The sequence below is a fragment of the Camelus dromedarius genome, chromosome 5 (assembly GCF_036321535.1).
Source record: "Camelus dromedarius isolate mCamDro1 chromosome 5, mCamDro1.pat, whole genome shotgun sequence".
NCBI lineage: Eukaryota > Metazoa > Chordata > Mammalia > Artiodactyla > Camelidae > Camelus > Camelus dromedarius.
In genome coordinates this window covers 43,794,260-43,814,488 of record NC_087440.1, presented here as the reverse complement: position 1 = coordinate 43,814,488, position 20,229 = coordinate 43,794,260, and positions in this window count along the sequence as shown.

Below are 20,229 nucleotides of genomic sequence, written 5' to 3'. Positions count from 1 at the left end.
TAATGGGAAATAATTTGTACTGAACTCAGAAAGTGTAGTGTTTTGCTTGACTTCATTGATTGTATGAAGAACCTCTTTATTCACAACAGGTAGAGTTGGATGAATTGAAATAGTCCAGAAACACATGAATATCTTTCCTCTGGTGAAAAGTAAATTTGAATTGTAAGAAAATTAGTTCCTTTCTGAGAACTCCCAAGACTCTGGTTCCTGATGAAGGTTCAAAATTCTGTGGAGATTTGATCTTCTCATTTATTTCAGAGAAATCATAAACGGAAATGCTCTTCTTAATGTCAAGAAAGAACAACATCCCAAATATCAAGATATGGATGTGGTTAGGTCTGTGTCACTTGTCTCCTTGTGTCTGAGAGAAATGAGGTAAACCCTAAATTGCATATAAGTAATAAGTTTATCACCTACAGAAATGCCTTACATGCTGGGAATTAGAGAACCTGGCAACTATATATAGTCTTAATTACTGAAGATCATTAGTATTCTTTCAGACTAAAAGCTTTTTCTCAAAAACATGTTGCTAGAATCAAACACTTAGTTTATATATAACAGAAAAAAAAAAAGATAAACATACTTTAAGGCACAAAAAAGACTCTGGCAGAAGCACAATTTATAGGTTCATACCAAAACTAAAATGAGAACGGAGCAAGTATGAATCATTTGTACAACTCATAGTAAATCACAAAAATGGCAAAGAAAAAAAGTGGCAAATAAAGATAAAATAATTAATAAGTAAAATGTTTTCTTAGAGTAGCTCTGGTTTTTATATTGCTCTTTTATGTCTCCAGTGGCATAAAAATAGATATTTTGAAAAGGAAAAAGGAAGAAAAGAGAACCAATATAAATAATTTAAATAAAAGGAGAACAAGGTAGTCAGCAATCTTTACCTATTTTTTCCTAAGTTACCTAGATATCAAAACAATTTAATTGTGGTTTAAATGTGTTTTAAATAAAAAAGCCAAGACACAAATATATTTTACATAATCATTCAGACTCAGCAGAGTCCAAATGGCAGCTGGAGACAAATGTGAAAACCACAGAAGCAACCAAGAACAGGAGAGCCTATTCTCCTATTGAATGGAGAGTGGCTTGGTTGCAGGAGAGGTTGCAAACATGAAAAGAAAAAGAGGTAGGTTGATGGTAGGCATAATAATAGCCCCCCCCCAACATATCCACAGCCTCATCCCCAGAACCTGTGAAGATGCTGCCTGTTGTACAGCAAAGGGGAATTAAGGTTGCAGAAGGCAGAAGAGGAGTTATTTTGGAGTGATTTGATATCACAAAGACTTGACCATAGCTGCTGGCTTTGAAGACAGGAGGAAAAGAACCAGGAGCCAAGGAATGTCGATGGCTTCTATAAGCTGGAAAAGTCAACAAAGTGAATTCTCCCCAAGAACCTCCAGGAAGAATGCAGCCATGCCAACATCTTGAGTTTTGCTCACTGGGAATCATTTCAGACTGCTGACCTCCAGAACTAAAAGGTAATAGATTCATGTTGCTTTGTGCTACTAAATTTATGGTAATTTTTTAGAGCAGCAATAGAAGTCATACAGTGCTTCACAGTAAATACTATGATGGAAAGGATCTCCCAAAGGGAGGTAAACTTACAATGCCACAGTAGAGTAAAGATGAAGATGAGAAGTTTAGGAAACAGTAGAAGGAAGGCAAAAACAAAATAATTTATGAAAATCAACAAAACCAACTTCTACCTGCAATAGATACAGTAACAAAGGAAAGGCAGACTACAGGACTAAGGCCAAGTTATTCAGGGTAAAGAAGTAAAGTGGAGGATATTATACAATGTTCTTCACATGGCGAATGTCAATAAACATGTATTGATTCACTGTTCTTGGGAAATAAAGAAAGAAAAGAGAAAGTAAGAAGTGAAACTAGAAATGGTACGTAAAGAAAATCATAAAGGCACTGGGTTTTTGATAGTGTCTAGATGTGATCAGGTAAAAAAATGGCCAGAGTAACATTAAAAGTATGGACAAATCACATCCATAACATCCAAATTAACGTGCAATTCTTTTTATTTGAAAGAAAAGATACTATATATACCATACCTTCTGAAAAAGCCTTCAACAAGAAATCACAGTTTTCAAATGCCAGATGGTTTTCTTGTATTTGTCTTTGCAGAGTCACATACTGTCACATGACATAATGAAAAATTTTATGTGAATTGTTGTTGATGAGAAAACATTAATAACCCTTGGAGATGTGACTTTTCTCCAGTTGAATATGGACTTTGAACCTCTCCTAAAGCTGTGCTCAATAAGACCTAGCCAACCAAGTTTTATGATTTCCAGAAGCCAGTCAATTAATGTTTAGTGAATGCTAAGCCATTATTTCTCTATATTTCTCACATCAAACACATTGGCTTATGACTGAAGATAAATTAGAAATTCCATAGGAAATATTAAGGGATATGATGGGAGGTTTATGACGTTGTTAAAAAATAAAGTTCAAAATGTAATATGCAGATTTGTCTTGGAACTGACCCCCTATCCCAACTCCAGTCATGATGGTAATTTACAAGGATATTGAATAAATGAAGGTTGTTCTTATTGATCCTGTTTTATGAAAGAAAAGGCTTTGAAAGCAATGCCTACAGCACACAGATTTGGGTTTTGTTTTTTTTTAACATATGTTTGTTAAAAGATTAAGACATCAAGAAGATATTTTCTATCTAATTCTTCTTTTATTATTTAACATTCCTTTCACAAACAAAATAGAAGCAGAAGCAAAATAGCTTCTTCAGTTTCTGCATTACTCCTGAGAGAACAGTGAGGTTTTAAGTGGACAATAAGGTGTGACTTGAAAAAGAGCAACCCATAGAATCACAGACTAATGCTAGGAGATACGGTAAAAACTCCTCCGTAATCACAAAATCCCAGCATCTCAGAGAGAGAAGGGCCCTCCAAAGTCCCTGGATCAAGTTCCAATATCATGCAAGAAATCCCATCATCACTTGCCAGACAGGGTGTCCTCTGGCTCTCCCGCTGAACATCCTCAGTGAGGCACAGCTCCACACCTCCCAAGCACCTGACATTCTGCTATTTGTTCCCAGTTTAACTTCCACCCATACTCTCAGTTTTGTTTTCTGGATGCCAAGCCCACATCTAATCCTATTTTCCATATTATGTCTTCAAATATTAGACACCAATACAGTAATATCTCCCTATTTAGTCATTTACTTCTTTCTAAAGCCAAGAAGTACAGAGAAAGCAAATGTATACATGTCTATTATGTTGGACCCTCCTCTATAATCTCATGATTACTTAGTATAATAACTTGTTAATGCATTCATCAAATGTGTGCTGAATGCCTATCAGCTTCCTGGCAAGGAAGAGAGACCAGATCCCTGTCCTCATGAAGCCTAAATTCTAGTAAGTCAGACGATGAACAAATGAACAGGTAAATAAGATCTAAAATAGCAGAAAGTGAATGCACATTGATTAGGGAGATGATTTTTAAGATAAGCCCTGAAGGATGAAAAAGAAGTAAGCATGCAAACAATCAGGGAGAAGAACTTAAGACCTTGAGTTAAAAAAAGAATTCGGTCTTTTCTAGGTGCTCCAGGTCAGTGCATCCAGAACATTAGCAGAAAAGAAGTTAAAGTGGCAGAAACTGGAACTGAAGAAGCAGACAATCCCAGACCATAGAATGGAGTTTGCATTTTATTCTGTGTGTAGTAGGAATCTATGTAAGAATTGTAAGCAGGAAAGATGCATAATCAATTTGTTATTTAAAATAGCACTCTGGTGGCCTTGTGGAGAATGGATGAGGGTAGGGCAAGGGTGGAAACATAAAGATAACTAAGGAAGCTCTTGAAATAAGAAGTGATGGAGACTTATCTAAACATGGCAGCAGTAGAGACTGAGAAGCATGGGAAGCTATGATTGGAGAAAGTACAGACATGTTTCTGATAGTGGACATGGATGGTGAAGGAAGATGGAAAGTAAAGGATAACTCCTGTGTCTCTAGTTGGAGTGACTCTGGATGGCAAATGAGAAGAGACACCCAGGAGAAGGTTTCAAACAGGCAATTGTGTGTGCAGATCTGGAGCTCAGAGGAAAGGACTGGCCTGAAGATGTAAAATATGGGAGTTATCAACATATGGATGGTAAGCAGATCTGGAGCTCAGAGGAAAGGACTGGCCTGAAGATGTAAAATATGGGAGTTATCAACATATGGATGGTATTTAAGATCACAAAAATGAGTAAGATAATCTAGAGAGAAAGCTTACAGAGAGGAACAGGATAGCTCAAGACTTAGTCCTGAAGAATTTCAATACCTAGAGTAGAGAAAGACTAAAAAGAAGCCAATAAGGAAAAAGGAGAACCAGAAGAGTGTTTGAGAAAGGAAGGAGGGGTCAGCTGAGTCAATGGTTTTTGAGAAGTGGAGCAAAATGAGAGTAAAGTGATCATCAAGTGTAGCACCAGGGAGGTGGCTGGTGATCATGACAAAAGCAGTGTCTCTGGGATAGCGGAACTGGAAGCAGATGAGTAGTTTTAGGAGTGAATTAAAAGTGAGAGAGTGAAGCAAGATATGTAGAAGTTTTGCTGGAGAAAGGAGCAAAAAAAGGGATAAGAGCAAGAGGGGATGTGAGGGCAAGAAGATTTTGTCTTTTTCCCCTTAAGATGGACACTCACACACCGGAAAAAACCCAAAGTTCAGTTATTAAAGCAAACCTGATGTACCCCTGCTCTAGGCCAGTGATTTTCCAACCATTTTCAACAGAAGGCTGAATTTCTGGGACGGTGCTTGCGGCTGCTGCAGGAGACAAGGCAGGCCTGTCTCCTTACAGCAAAAGTAACTCAAATTTAATCCATTTTATATATGGGGATTTAGAAGAAGATGTCATTTGAAAAATCACTGATCTAAGGGGAGCATAGGGTTGCCAAAACTTCTCACTATATTAGCCCATCAGATGACAGAATACCTGATTAATCCATATATGGTATGTATTCTTAATTATGAGTCACATAATGGCTCTTCCGGCAAAACATGATGATGAATTGTACCTGTAGCACAGTTTCAGGATACTAAACAAGTCTGTCATTGTTTCACAGCCTCTTGGCAATGATAAATTAAATAGCTTCTTTTATACTAAATTCTTCAGGAACTTCAATATACTCAAAGCTTGATTTTTCAATAATTTTAATTAATACAGTTCACAGTCAATAGGTTTGATAAACTTGAGACATTTCAAATCTGTTTTAATAAAACTGACTTACAAAATAGAAAGGAAAGAAAATGCAAATAGATCTTGACAGCTGTGCAGACTAACTCTTTATGTACTCAGTAAATACAACGTTTTCATCAAGAGATTTCCTGAGTTTTAGATATGCAAAATAAGACTTGAACAATGATTCTGAATTAGGAAAATGTAATATAGGGCACAGCATTTTTTTAAACCATTTGAGAAAAAGTAAACAGGAGAATAGGAAAAGGAATAGATTAATGGGATATTTGTTACTGAATTAATCAAACACAAGTTATTTTCTATAGGATATTTATATTTATGACCTTCAGTAAACTGCTCTTATATGAATTCATTAGAGTGATTATTAAAATTCTGCACTGATTTTGATGTTATATCACTATAGCTGTTTCTCTACAATAGGATTCCCCAACCTCAGCACCGTTAACAATTTGGGCGGGATAAATCTTTGTTTTGGGGAGCTGTCTTCTGCATTGTAGCATGTTTAACAGAATCCCTGGCCTATATTCATAAGATGCTAACAGTACTTCCCTCCCTACAAGTGGAAACAATCAAAAATGTCTCCAGACATTGCCAAATATCCCCCAAGGATCAAAATCACTCCCAGTTGAGATTTTGTTCCACATGATAATGTGTTAAGCTACTATTTTCCTCATTCTCAGGAAGATACTTGGGCTCTAACTGAGGGGAATGAGGATATTATGACATTCAGATCCAGCTGTTCATGTAACTGTAATAGAGAGAGAGGAGTACACTCAACTCAGACGTGACTGAACAGCATGGCAATTGGCTCAACAACACATGCAGAAAAGTACAAAATCTAGAACAAGGCTGATGCTTTATACTACAGCTTCATCATAAAAAAAAAAATCCAGTATCAGCCTTTCTATAAGGAAAATGGTGAACAAGAGCACTTTGGGGAGTACTGTATATCTAAGTCCTTCCATTAAAATCAGCAGTGTGGCAAAGCTACATGTAAAACCTTGTCAAGACATTAAAAGCAGGCAGATCATATTTGGCTGTATTCATTTTACATGTTGTTGTGCATTATGTTACAGTTTTTAAATGAAATGCTAGTGAGAAAAATAGTAAAAGGGAGATTTTTAAAGGTGGAGTTAAGCTGCCACCTAGAGAATACAGAAATGAGAGCATCTTAACCTTCTATATTTACTGCAAGAGCAATATCGTCCTATTAACTAAAATCATCAAATTCAAAAATCTCAAAAACAATGTGAAATTCTAATGCCATACTTTTAAAAAATTAACTAATTATTCATAAGATATCAAATTTAATTTTTAAGTTGTGCTTTTAAAATTTCAAACAGAGTGAATTAACAGAGATAATCTTTTTAAAAGTTCAAAATAATTCTGAAGTGGTTATTTCTGAATAGCAGAATATCTCGACAGAGAATACTGTACTATTAATGCTGCAATAAAGCATTAGTCAAAATTTTAAAGTGTTTTTTAAAATTTCTAAGTAGAATACTTATTATTGAAAATGAATTGGAAGAATAATGAATGAGACCAAGTAGCAGATTTTTCAATGTTTATCAGCTTTCCTAACAATCATTCTTTCAAATGAAGCCAATTAGGGAAACAATTATGGTAACTAAAATCCAATAGAACCATTAACTGGAGGAAAGGGAGTGCTACTTAGGTAACCTAACAGAAGCAAAATATAAAATATAAGAGAGGAAAAAGCCTGGTGGGAATAAGGCTAAAAACAACCTGACTCTGAGATAAAGCATAAAGCAGAGCCACAATTTCTGGGGAAATATGAGGCTCCTTTCCAAACATAATAGTGTAACTGAACAATCATTAGGTTCTCCAGACCATAAACCATCGCCTGGTTAAGGTAGGCATTTGGGAAGCTGCATGAACTCTTTTGTGCCATGAGGGTCCCATTTAGTAAATTACTACTTCAATGCACTGAATGATACCCCTGTGGCCTGGTAGTGGATTCCAAAAGAGCTTAATTTATGCACTGGGAGAATCTGGTGCTCATTAGGAGGAGATGAGAAGTATGCCAGTTCACACATCCACGTAGAACAGAGAGCACAGTACTCACCTAAATGGGGAGTACTGAAATGCAGCCTTGCAGTTTAAATGCCAAATTACCACACAGTGGTATACCCACATGACCTGGTCTGTGAGCTGCTTACGTGTGAGATGTTTCCCCTTTGCAACTTGAGTTTCTGTTTTATCTGATATGTTTCCTATATCACTATTTTTGCAGCTTTGCGAGAAGAATCCTACTTCCAGCCTTCCCAGAGGTTATAAGGTGGCATGGGTGCTTTTCACGGATGCCTACCAGTCTACCATGCCTGTATCCACCTGTACAAGTCAGCTAGTAAGGTCCAGTTGTTTAGAGGTGAATTTACTCAACGTTTTTTTCCTATAACATGAACTAATATTAGGTTTTACTGATTTTTTTTTACTTTTGAAACTTTGTCACAGCCTACAAAAAAATCCCAAAGTTTCTTTTGTCCTGAGAATTCTCTTTAGGAACCTATGAGATTTGAATCATGTACATTAATGGCATTTTGCAGCATTTTACCTAAAACTAAGCATTTATACAAGTAGTAATTTTTATGATTAAAGTCTTTCCTGCTCCCATAGCAGACAAATAAAGTAATGTTTTACATATCTCTCTTAAAATGCAGGCTTCTAATGATGACTCACATGAGTAGCTTGGATGCAATTATAAATCTCAGATAATAGCTATTCATATCACACAATTGTGTCATCCCACTTAAAGTTATGCATTTGCCTATTTTTAGATGGTGCGAAACAGAGCCACTTTTTATGTGGCAAATACAACAAATTTCTCCAATATGCCTTTTGACTGAGAAAATATAACATTTTAATGTAAGACTCCAAAAAAGGCCTTTGTCAGTGAAAATGAATTTCTATGCATTTCAGAAATCTGGACCAATGATATACAAGAAATATATAGTCCAAAAAAATCCTGAAGATCATTATAGAAATGGTAATACCTCTTTATGTCAAATTCTAATTTAAAAGACATTAAAATTACTGTGTTCAAAAGCACAATGCCATGGCTTGTGGAGGAATAAAAGCATTTGGGAGGATTCCCAATCTAGTGAAAGAGATTGACATCAATCAGTATCTTGGTTTCTTGGGTTGGAGAAAATAACTTCTACCCAGTTAACATCTTACATGCCAGGCACACACAGAAAACTTCACGTATGTTTTTCACTCACTTAAGACTCAGAAAATTCCCCTCAGGACTGAGATGCCCCTTCTGGGCAGGCAAGTTTCGTAAATATTTAGTAACTACTGCAAAGCCTAGTGGTAATGTCCAGGGCGAGGGAGGCCGAGGAGCAGGAGGAGTGGAGGAGTCCTGGGTGTGAGAGACAGCTTATTCCAGCAGAGAAAAGCATGTTCAAAGGCCCAGAGTATACAGGGAGTATTTTGAGGTTTGGGACATGAAAGAAGTCTAATGTTGCTGAAACAGAGAGCAAAGCAAATCTTGAAGGGCTTCAAGGTTACTCTAAGATCTTACGGTTTGGGGCCATTAACTTATAGGGAAATGGAAGCCATTGAAGAGTTTTAAGCATAAGAGGAGGATAATCAAATGTAATGTCTAAGGAATCATTCTGACTTTGGAAACAGAATGATAACTGAGAGTAAAAAGACTCAAGGCAGGAAGGTGAATTTAGAAGATGATTACTCGAAGCCAGTAAAAAGATGATGATGGCTAAATCAGGATGATGGCCACGGCAATAAATAGAAATGGATACATTTGAGAGATATTTAAAAGTTATTATGTAAGAGATTTTGTTACAGATTGGATGTAGAAAATTAGGGAGAAAGAAGGTTGGTGGATAACCCTCAAGGCCCTAACTTGAAAAACTAGATGTTCCTAATGACTCAAGGAAGAATTCAAAGGGGAAAAATTCATAAGAAGAAGGAGAAGATGGGGGAAGATGATGAGTTCAGTTATGAGCATGCAGATATTGAGGATGAGGTTCCTGGCCAAAAGTACTCAAGTGGAGATGTCAAGAAGGATTTAAATATATAGATATAAGCTCAGGCAAAAAAATACACTTGAGGGTCAATTGGCATATAAGTAGTTATCGAAGTAGAGAAAGTAAATGAGATTCCCTGAAACTGTGTAGTTAAGTACATGAATGAACCTAGGAGCTAGTCCTAAAGAACACTGAAGCATCAGGGTCAAGAAGGGGAGAAAGAGCTAACAAAGATAATGATGAGTGAGAAGGAAAATCAGTAGAATCAGAAGGCAAAGGAAGTGAGTGTTTCAGAAAAGATGATATGATTGACAAAGCAAAATGTCATCCCAGATTAACAAAATTATGACTTATGTTTTCCCATTACATTTAATAACAGAAAACTTTATCAAATGCAGTGTGGGTGTGGTTGGTGTTAAATCCAGATACTGGAGTGCACTGTTGTGGATTCAGCAGTGAAGACAGGGTGAGAATATAGCAACGATAATTATGGATAGTATCTTAAGAATTGGAGTATGAAGGAGGAGAGATGCATGATGACAACCAAAAGATAGTATAGGTTTAAAGCAAGGAGTTTTTGGTTTGGCCAGTAGTATTTACATAGGTGGAAAATCTTGGGCATCTTTGGTGAATGGAAAGATAAGATACATAGTCAAAGACAAAGAATACAGTAGGAAGAGGGAATGACCTATAGGGTAGTTTGATGGCTAATTTTATGTGTCAACTTGACGAGGCCACAGGGTGCCCAGATCTTTGGTCAAACATTATTCTAGGTGTTTCTGTGAGGGTGTTTTTGCATGATATTACCATTTAAATCACTAGACTGAGTAAAGCAGTAGGGTGGGCCTCATCCAATTAGTTGAAGATAAAAATGGAACAAAAAGCCTGATCTTCCCCCAAATAAGGAAGAATTCCTCCTGCCTGATTGCCTTCATACTGGGACATCAGTTTTTGCCCATCCTCAAACTCAGACTGAAAATGTCTCTTCCTATGTCTTGAGCTGTGGCCTCTGGACTGGAACTACACTGGGTCTCCTGGGTCTCCAGCTTGCCAACTACAGATCTGAGAATTCTCAGCCTCCTTAATCACATGAGCCAATTTTTTATTGTAGATCTGTTTCTCTCTCTCTCTCTCTCTCACCCCTCTCCCTCTCCCTCTCTCCCCTCTCCCTCTCTCTCTCTCTCTCTGTATGTGTGTGTGTGTGTGTGTATATATATATCTGTTATGTTTCTCTGGAGAACCCTAATACAAGTAGTGATTCCCAAAGTATGGTCACTGGACCAGTAGCATCAGCATCATTTGGGAATTTGTTAGAAATATAAATTCTCAGTCTTCACCCAGACCAACCAAATCAGAAAATCTGGAAGTGGTTCTCAGTGATCTGGTTTTTAACAAACAACCAGCAAGTGACTGTGATGCAGACTTAAACTTGAGAACCACTGGTCTAGGGCAAGGTTCTTCTGCAGGCAGAAGGGGTTAAGAGCATACAGGCAGAAGTCTTGCTTTATACAGGAGGAATTACTTTTCCACTAGAAAAGAAGCAAAGGGAAGGAATGGAGCTGGTAGATGAAGGTAAGTTTGAGATTTATTGATGGGAATTTGAGGCAGTTCTTGTCCTCGATTCTATATTATCTGTAGAGCAGAAAATGTTGTGATTATCTAAAAGAAAGTAAGGAGGTAGCAGGTGAAGAGATTTGAGAAAAGCAGGGAAAGAAGTCTTGAAATGATCACTGCAGAAAGTAGGAAATTTTGAGAGCTCATTGAGTTTGGAGGGTAACCATACCACACCAGCTGACTGCAAGATTTTCCCAGATGTGGTCAGTAGTCTCAGTATGCGGGTAAGGATGATAATTGGATTCATCTAGGATCTGGATTTCGCCAGGTCAGTAGAAGGACAACAGAAAAGAGGAATCAATGTGGTAAATGATATTAGAATCACTGCCTATTGTATCCAAACAGGATAAGGATAAGAGTGAGGAAAAGAGGGGCTGGGAGGAACAGAAAACAGAGAAGTCCAGGATTTCAAGCAAGCCTAATGATACCTGACACTAGTTCTCTGCCGTTCAGGAACACCACTGCCTCCCCGATGCAAAGTGTTCTAATAGATTCACCAAATACAATGAGATAACAGGGCAAAGATTTCACTTCTGGTTGGAGGATATCTGGGCGGGCCTAGATGAGACAGGAAGGTGAAACACACGCAACCTTACAGAACCTAGATATGCAAGGTGGGATAGATTTAACAGCATTGAGAGAGTCTGTATGGAAGAAGCTGAGGGACAGAAAATGTCGTTTCCAGTATGACAAGGATTTAAGTTTAGTGGAGATAAAGGGGTGAAGAATACTAACAGAAAGGGATATAGTGCATTAAGGGAAAAGATGAAAAGACACACTGCATTTACATTTTGGAGAGCTTGGAATTTTACTCTGTGTGCTAGAGAGCTATGAAAGACTTCTGACAAGCAGAATGACACGATCATTGCAACCTGCACTTTTCCATCAAAATATTTGTAAAGACAGTAAAAATTGAAACATTTAACTGATAGACAGACTAGATGCATTCCTAGACATTGTCCTCTAAAATTAAATTTAATCCATGAGCTAATACTTTACCTTTAAAAATGAGCATTCCTGATATGAAAAATAGTAAAGTCTTCATAAGCAAATGGGCAAATAAAGGAACAGGAATAAACAAGTTACAAAGCAGAAACACAATTAGAATAGAAAATAAATCTTTATGTTAAATTAATATTTCTATGCCAAAAATGAAACAGCCATAGAATTTTTTTAAAAGCATCATTCATTGTTGCCAAAAATTTTTATTTCTACAAAATCCCTTTAAGTCTACCTTTATCTAAAAGATGGTATAACCCTCTCTGATTATTTTGGTTTCAGGGAGTGGGTGGGCATTTCCTTTTCTCTACTAGTGCCTCCGAAGTGCCGTATGTTTATAGTTGGATATCAATAAATGATTGTAGATGGCAACTCCATTTTCTCCCTGACTTCTCTATGACTGCTAAGACAATGTTTCCAGCAGAACAAGCTCATAACAATGTTCCCTTTTCTCCTGATTTCCCCAAATCTGACATTGCTCTTGGTCATAACTAAAAATTCCCAAATGGTACCTGTGCCCCAGAAAGGACACACAACTGAGCCTCCACTATAGTGAGTCTTTGCCATCAGACAAAAGAATGGCCAGCACACCACAGGGCCACTCTCACCAACAGAAAAAGGTAAGAAGAGGTCCTCATTCTACAGACTGAAGGGGTCTTAAAACTGTATAAACTTTTTCCTGTAAGTTGGGGTGAATGTCTTCCTTGTTTTAGAATTCCCATTTTGACCCAACTTTTCTTGGGATGTTAGTGTTCAACACACAAAATGTAAGAATTAAAAATGCAGCGAAAACTCCAGCCGTCTTGTTCTGTGGTTGGATTCCTTTAATCAAGCTTTGTAGATGAGAAAGAACAATGGTTGAAATTGCCCTGATGGAGGACACCTAGTGATGTCCTCTTACTTCAACTTATAAGCAGGGTTTTAAATTATCTTTCTAAAACTAAGTTGGCAGAGGTATAAACTTATTTTACAAAGAAACTGTGATTAAATACTGTTATCTACCGAACTGTCTGTATCCCCTAATTTTACTTCACAAAAGCAATCAACTTTATGATCATCTTCTGTCTCCACTACCCTCCAGAAGAGAAGTTTATAGATGCTCTCAGTTTATACTATTATCTTATTATCCTTGATATGAAAGGATAATGTTATGACTTTTTTTTTAATAATTCATTAAGGTCTCATGATACGTTTCAGGACACTTCCATCTCATTCTCAGCATTGGCTTTGCATACACTGCTTAAATACTTCTCTATATATGTTTTACCCTCCTCCTTCTCCCTATTTATTTGAAGGTTAACCTAGCTAATCCTGCCATCAGTTATCCCAAGGCTATGATATTTCACTTACTTAAACAGAAACCTTATAAAGCCCATAATAGCTGTTTTCATTCTACACAACCAATCATGTAGCAGTCAGTGAATTCATTTGTAATTTCTAGCTACAGACACTAGATGAAACCATCCATTAATACGATTTTCATATGTCACTCTAATGTCTTTCATTACTACATGAGATGTGTGACTGTTAAAAAAAATTACGCTTATTGGTGTATGTGGTTTCTGGAGTCAATGGCATTATGACATGAACACATCATATGGTTAATTCTATCTCTAATGCAGTATCGTATAAAAGCAACAGGTAATTTGCTATCGCAATGATTTTACCAGGAAGCTTCAGGCCAAACAAAATCAGAGTTAAGACAATCATATACTCCCAAATCAAGTATCACTGGAGAGCTAAAACTTAGAGGTAGAAATTGAGAAAAAGTAACTGTGCATTTTCAACAAGAAATTTTTGTAAGTTGGAGAAAGGCATGAACAAAAAGAAAAGGACCGAGGAGAAATTACACTGGAATGGAATAAAGAAAGAAAAAGCACAGATCAGTAAGCATAGATACTTTCACATCGACCTTTGATTTTCTTATACACTAAAAAAATAGTTGAAAGTTTTTAATATTTTTTATTTGACAAATATCATCAGGTGCCTCCCCTTAGATTTCTTCAGAACCCTGGAGTGTGAAATATTTCTGTACTTTATAATGATGGTCACTCTAATATGTGTGTCTTTTACTCCTATTTGAAAGATCAGTCTTTATAGTAGGCAGCAAGGAATTTATGAGGACAAAGCAAACCAAAAGCAGTCTGAAGTGGGCACAGGGTTGGCATCAAATTCTGCATCATCATTCCACATCCAAAGACAGATGAGGGAAAGCATTCGATGATGCCAGAGCTAATTCCCAAAGATACAGGCAAAGCAGGTGGGCTCAGACATGGCAAAAATCAAATATATAAACATATATGAAAATATTTTAACATCCTGTGTTCAAATCAGCCATGAAGAGCCAAGTAGATGACAGATGTCCAGTGGAGGGAGAAGAAAAAGTATACCAGCAGCTAGTGCACTAAACATTCACTTCAAAAAATATATGACCACCTACTATATGGTAGGCAGTATTTGGGGAGTATGCATCAGTGAATAAAATGGACAAAAATCCCTGACTTTCTAGAGTGTCCACCCAGAGTAAGAGACACATAATAAATGAGATAAACTACAATGAGGTATCACCTCACACCAGTCAGAATGGCCGTCATTCAAAAATCCACAAATGACAAATGCTGGAGAGGCTGTGGAGAAAGGGGAACCCTCCTGCACTGCTGGTGGGAATGCAGTTTGGTGCAGCCACTATGGAAAACAGTGTGGAGATTCCTCAAAAGACTAGGAATAGACTTACCATATGACCCAGGAATCCCACTCCTGGGCTTGTATCCAGAAGGAAATCTACTTCAGGATGACACCTGCACCCCAATGTTCATAGCAGCACTATTTACAATAGCCAAAACATGGAAACAGCCTAAATGTCCATCAACAGGTGACTGGATAAAGAAGAGGTGGTATATTTATACAATGGAATACTACTCAGCCATAAAAACCGACAACATAATGCCATTTGCAGCAACATGGATGCTCCTGGAGAATGTCATTCTAAGCGAAGTAAGCCAGAAAGAGAAAGAAAAATACCATATGAGATCGCTCATATGTGGAATCTAAAAAACAAAAACAAAAACAAACAAACAAAAACAAAGCGTAAATACAGGACAGAAATAGACTCACAGACAGAGAATACAGACTTGTGGTTACCGGGGGGTGGAGGGTGGGAAGGGATAGCCTGGGATTTCAAAATTATAGAATAGATAAACAAGATTACACTGTATAGCACAGGGAAATATACACAAAATGTTATGATAACTCACAGAGAAAAAAATGTGACAATGAGTGTGTATATGTCCATGAATGGCTGAAAAATTGTGCTGAACACTGGAATTTGACACATTGTAAAATGGTTATAAATCAATAAAAAATGTTAAAAAAATAAAAAATAAAAAAATAAATGAGATAAACACAGATTGGTAAGAGCTTAGGAGAAAATAAAATCAAGAAGAAGGGATATAGTAGACAGTCCACAAAGATGGCCACCACCCACTCCTCCTCTCTCTGTATTCACATCTCACTCTCTATGAGAGATGGGGGTGCTGTATTTCGCCTCTCCTTGAATCCTAGCTGGCTTCATGACTAGCTTTGACTAATAGAATAGGCAGCAGCTCCAGCTCCAGGCCTAGCCATTAAGAAACCTGGCAGTTTCTGTTTGGACTTTCTTGGAACCCAGTCGCCATGCTGTAAGGAAGTCCAGACTATCTTCTGGAGAGAGAGGTCACATGGAGAGGCCCTTGATGATAAGACCAAGGCAGAGAGAGTGATAAAGGGGAAGAGAACCAAGGTGCACCTTCTGAGCTCTCACCTGCATGCCGACATATTTGACACACCTGCTAACACCATATGGTGAGACTAAAAGCACAGCAAACCCAGAAAATAGTAAGAAATAATGAATTGATTAATGTTGATTTAAGTCATTAAATTTTGGGGGAGCTTATACTGTACACACAGATATACCGAAATAGATAACTGGGACATCAGGGAGTGGAGGAAGGTAAAGAGGAAATTAATAATTATCAAAGTGAAGAACTACAATGTAACAATAAACTTATCTCTGTCTTTTCTGAGACTAGAGCAAAAAGGAAATATTTAAATTACCTAAGAAGAGAAAGATCGAAGGTAAGTGTACTAAATTCTATTCACCACAGGAAAGGAAGACAGGCATATGAGGCATTTCTAAATCAGGGGATGAGAGGCAAAGGATGATCTTGCTGGCTCAGTTATAGGCAGCTACACCTGAGGAGTTACACTCAAGGAGTGGCACCTAAGGAATTGCACCCACTCACCTCAACCACACCCGGACATGTTCTCAATGGTAGGATCCTGGACCTCAAGGCTTAAGCTGGAGGCCTTAATGGGATGAGACTTTGAGGGGTCTTGGGGGATGGTGAGTATACTTTGCAGGTGGGAGGGATGTTGGGGCCAGAGGCAGGTAGGGTAGACTACTAGGTTGGTAGCCTCCAATGAACGATATATCCAGGTGTTCACACCCTGAGTAGTCTTCTTCCACATTGACTCTGGGCTTGGTCATGGACTGGCTTTGGCCAGTGGGACATTAGCAAGTGAGGTGCAACCACAGGTTTGATAAGCCAGTCACATTGGGGCCTGTCCTCTTGGAGTACGCCTACCAGGACTCTAGCTTCCATGATCTAAGCAAGGCCTGACTATTCTCCTGGAGAAAGAGCCATGTGGAGAGGCTCTGGAAGATGTATGATCAACTAGAAAGAGGCCAGGTGAAGGAGACCCAAGATGTACCAGCAGAACTTCCAGGTGAATGTAGTCACTCCCAGAGAAGCGGGGGATACAGGGAGCAGGAAGAAGCATCCACTCCACCTGCAGAACTGTCTTAACAAACAATTGATCAGTTAAGCCACTAACTTAACTGAAAGTCAGTTAAGCCGCTAACTTTTACGGTGGTTTGTTATGTAACAATAGATAGACATCTGAAATAGGGGATAAGGAATAGGAAGACTTCACTGAGAAGACTTAGAGGTGAGAAAGAAGCCATGTAGCTATCTGTGGGGAAAGCATTCCAGGCAGAGGGAAGAGCAGGTGCAAAGGCCCTGAGGTAGGAGTAGGCATGGCTTATTTGAGAAACTGCAAGGAGGCCAGTATATTGGAAAAGAATGAAGGGGTGGGGTGGGGAAGGGGAAACACATTAAGAGATGAAGCTAGAGCAGTAACAGGGGCTAGATCAACCCAGGCTTTGTAGGTCATGTAAAGACTTTGACTTTTATCCAGAGGTTGATGGAAAGCCATTAGAAATTTAGCACATTCATCCATTTATTTAAAACTATTGATTCAGCCTGATTCAGTATGCCAGTTTCATAAGCTACTGTGTTGTCTAATACAATTATACTTGCCTCTTTAAAAAATCATTCATGTCTAAGGTATTTTATTTTCCATTTTAAGTCATACAACAATGAATAGGACTTCATGTGTATCGAGGCGGGGACAGGAGGAAAGGCGAGCAGGATCACAAAAAAGCTGCATAAAGTGGCAGGAAGACTGCTTTCTGTTGACTCAGGCCAACCTGAAGGATGGAGAGCCCTTCAGTCAGGACCCTTCTTTGCTTTCCTCAGAGTCTCTCTTCAGGATAATTTGCAACAATTTTACATTAGGGTACATTATAACTGCATAAGAAAGCTCACTTCTCTTTTAACACAATTTAATTTCCTAAAAGCTTTTCCAAACAAATCATAGCATTTCATCAGCCACGCACGTGTATTCTCAAAAGATCTTGCCAGCCTCCAGCATTCTGTGCTCTGCGTGTCAATACATTTACAGAAAAATGCTCTGTTAAATTTAAAAAGAATCTCTTCAGAAAGACACTATGTACTTCCCAAAAGGTACTTAACGAATATAGTACTTTACAGATTGCAGTGAGGTTTCAGAGCAATTGACTCATCGCCACATCATATTCCTACAACCAAACTAAATGACAAAGTAACAAGCAGAGAAAGTAGAGAGCTAATGTTATAGCTTTAAATAAAAGTTCATGAAACAATTGTCCTTAAGTGTGATGCCACACACATCTAGGTATATTTGGTGGCGTGGATTGTGACAGAGTAACAAGAGGACTGTGTTGGGCCTTGACATGAGTGGTTCCTGGAGGAGTGTGAAGATCTGGTCGGGGGTGGAATAAACTGTACTCTTGCAGCTGGTCAACCCATCAGTTTGCACTGAATCTGGATGGTCTCCCAGTTCAGGTCGGACTATATTTAGAATAATAGTTTCATAGAACTACTTGTCAAACACACACTCTTTGAGGGAAGGAAACAGAAGTGCTCCCTTCAACAGAATAAAAATCCCTCTACGTATACTATACTTTACTGGGTTTGTAGAGACAAGAAATCGCAAAATACTTTCCTGCTTTAGAACAGACCTTTGTTCAGCTAATTCATTTCTCCCAGCGATGCAACTAAATGGTCTTCTTTACCTTATTTCTAAAATTCAAATTGACAAGATTTCAGTTTCTGGCTACTTAATATTTAAAGACTTCACTGAGCGTTTGTTTCCTGCCAGCAGCTCCTATTTTTCTTACTTAAGGGCCATATAAAATAGATAAGCGAAATCCAAAAACACTATCGTGTCTTCTAATGCTAATATACTGTATCTTTTAAATCATTCCTGTATAAGGTGTTTTATTTTCCATTTTAAATCATTTACTCTCAAAGAACTGTAGGCTAACTTCTCTTGAAATACGACTCAGGTTTTAAGACACATGACAAAGCTGTTTGGATTCTGTGCACCATTATAGTCTCTGCATCTTCTCTCTGGCCCTGCACTCTAATCTCCTCCACAATCTGAAACAATCATTTACAAAGATTCCAATCAGTCCTTTATTGCTTTATCTCTCCTCCAGGGGTAAGGTAGGCCAATGTTAGAGAAGTGTATCTCTTGGTTCACCAGAATCAGAATCACATGGTGTGAAAATTCAGATCCCCAGGCCCCACTCAAACTTACTAACTTGGAACCCCTGGATGCGTGGACAGGAATTTTTGGCAAACATTCCGACTGATTCAAATTTACTGGGAGTTTTGAGGAGCACTGCACCAGACCATGGTCCTCGAGTCCTGTGAGAATCTGGTAAGTCCTGCAAACCCTCAGATCAGGAAAATACACAGGCAGACTACAGTTTATACATTTTATCAGGGAATTCACAGAAGCCCTGAAACCTATCAGTGGCCCCGTTCCCCCATGTGTCTGGACCCCTTCTTTAATAACCTTCTCTTTGACACCAGGGAAATCAGTGTGGAGAAAACTGAGCACCAGCTGTGCTCTGTTCTGTTCTGCTGAGGAGAGCCACTGACAATTTCCTCCCTTTATCTCAACAGCAAGATGAAGTATGTTTCTTCTTATCCAATCCACGCAAGTATTGTGAAACTGAAATTGCTTTAAGAGCTTTAGAAGAAAGGTACCATATAAATGCACATAGCAGGAGATTTGATAAAAAGAACAGTCATATCTAAGTGCACAACGGCTGCCCTATCCAAATGAACAGTTTGTGGTTTCACTGCTATTGTCATTCAATATACATCAGAGAGTAAAGACTATGAAGTCAGTCTTCTAGAATTCTTTCTACTTGAATTGCAGGCATGCTTTTCTCACAGTATCATGTAATATGCCACCTAGAGAATTGAATATGGGAGAAGACACCATGGACCATAAGTCCTATGGGCTTGCTCCTACCACCCCGAGAGGATAAAAGGATACAGGGCCCCTATCGCTGATGGCGAAATGCTCTGCAACTTCCCATTCAAGGAAACGCAGGGAGCTCTGAAGAGAATACTTAGATCACCACCATTCCCCAGTGGCAACACATATTTTTAACATTTAGCACAAACACCTATTCACACATTATGGAGTCTGGCATTTACCACTTTAATTGCTCAGGTTGGCATGTCTCCCATGCCTTCCTAATCCACCAAGTTGGTTTCTGTAACCAGGGCAACAGTGCTGGTGCTCAGCCTAAGAGGATACTGGGGAACTAATTCAATATAAAATAATAAATAAATAGCAGGATATATTTTTTTAGACAATACTGCTCTTTGGATGATATATCAGCCACTATTCCCAGACTTCCTCTGAAACTTTCTCTGAAACTGCTTACAATTTAGCCAATAGCTGACCACAGCACTCTGTCCTTGGTTGCTACAAACTGGATGAGCAGTTAGATAAAATGCTTACATTAGCCAGTGAGTGAGTGACCAAGGACATTTAGTGTGACATCTTTCAAATTCTACAGATGTTTTAAATAAAACCTAGGGAGAATAATAAAAGACAGGGAAGTAACCTCACTTTCAGAATAACAACTTCTGCATCGAGTTTTTGCCTGAGCTCCAGAGTTCACATGTTAGGCCCTCAACGACTGCACGTGGCCGAAAAGAAGAA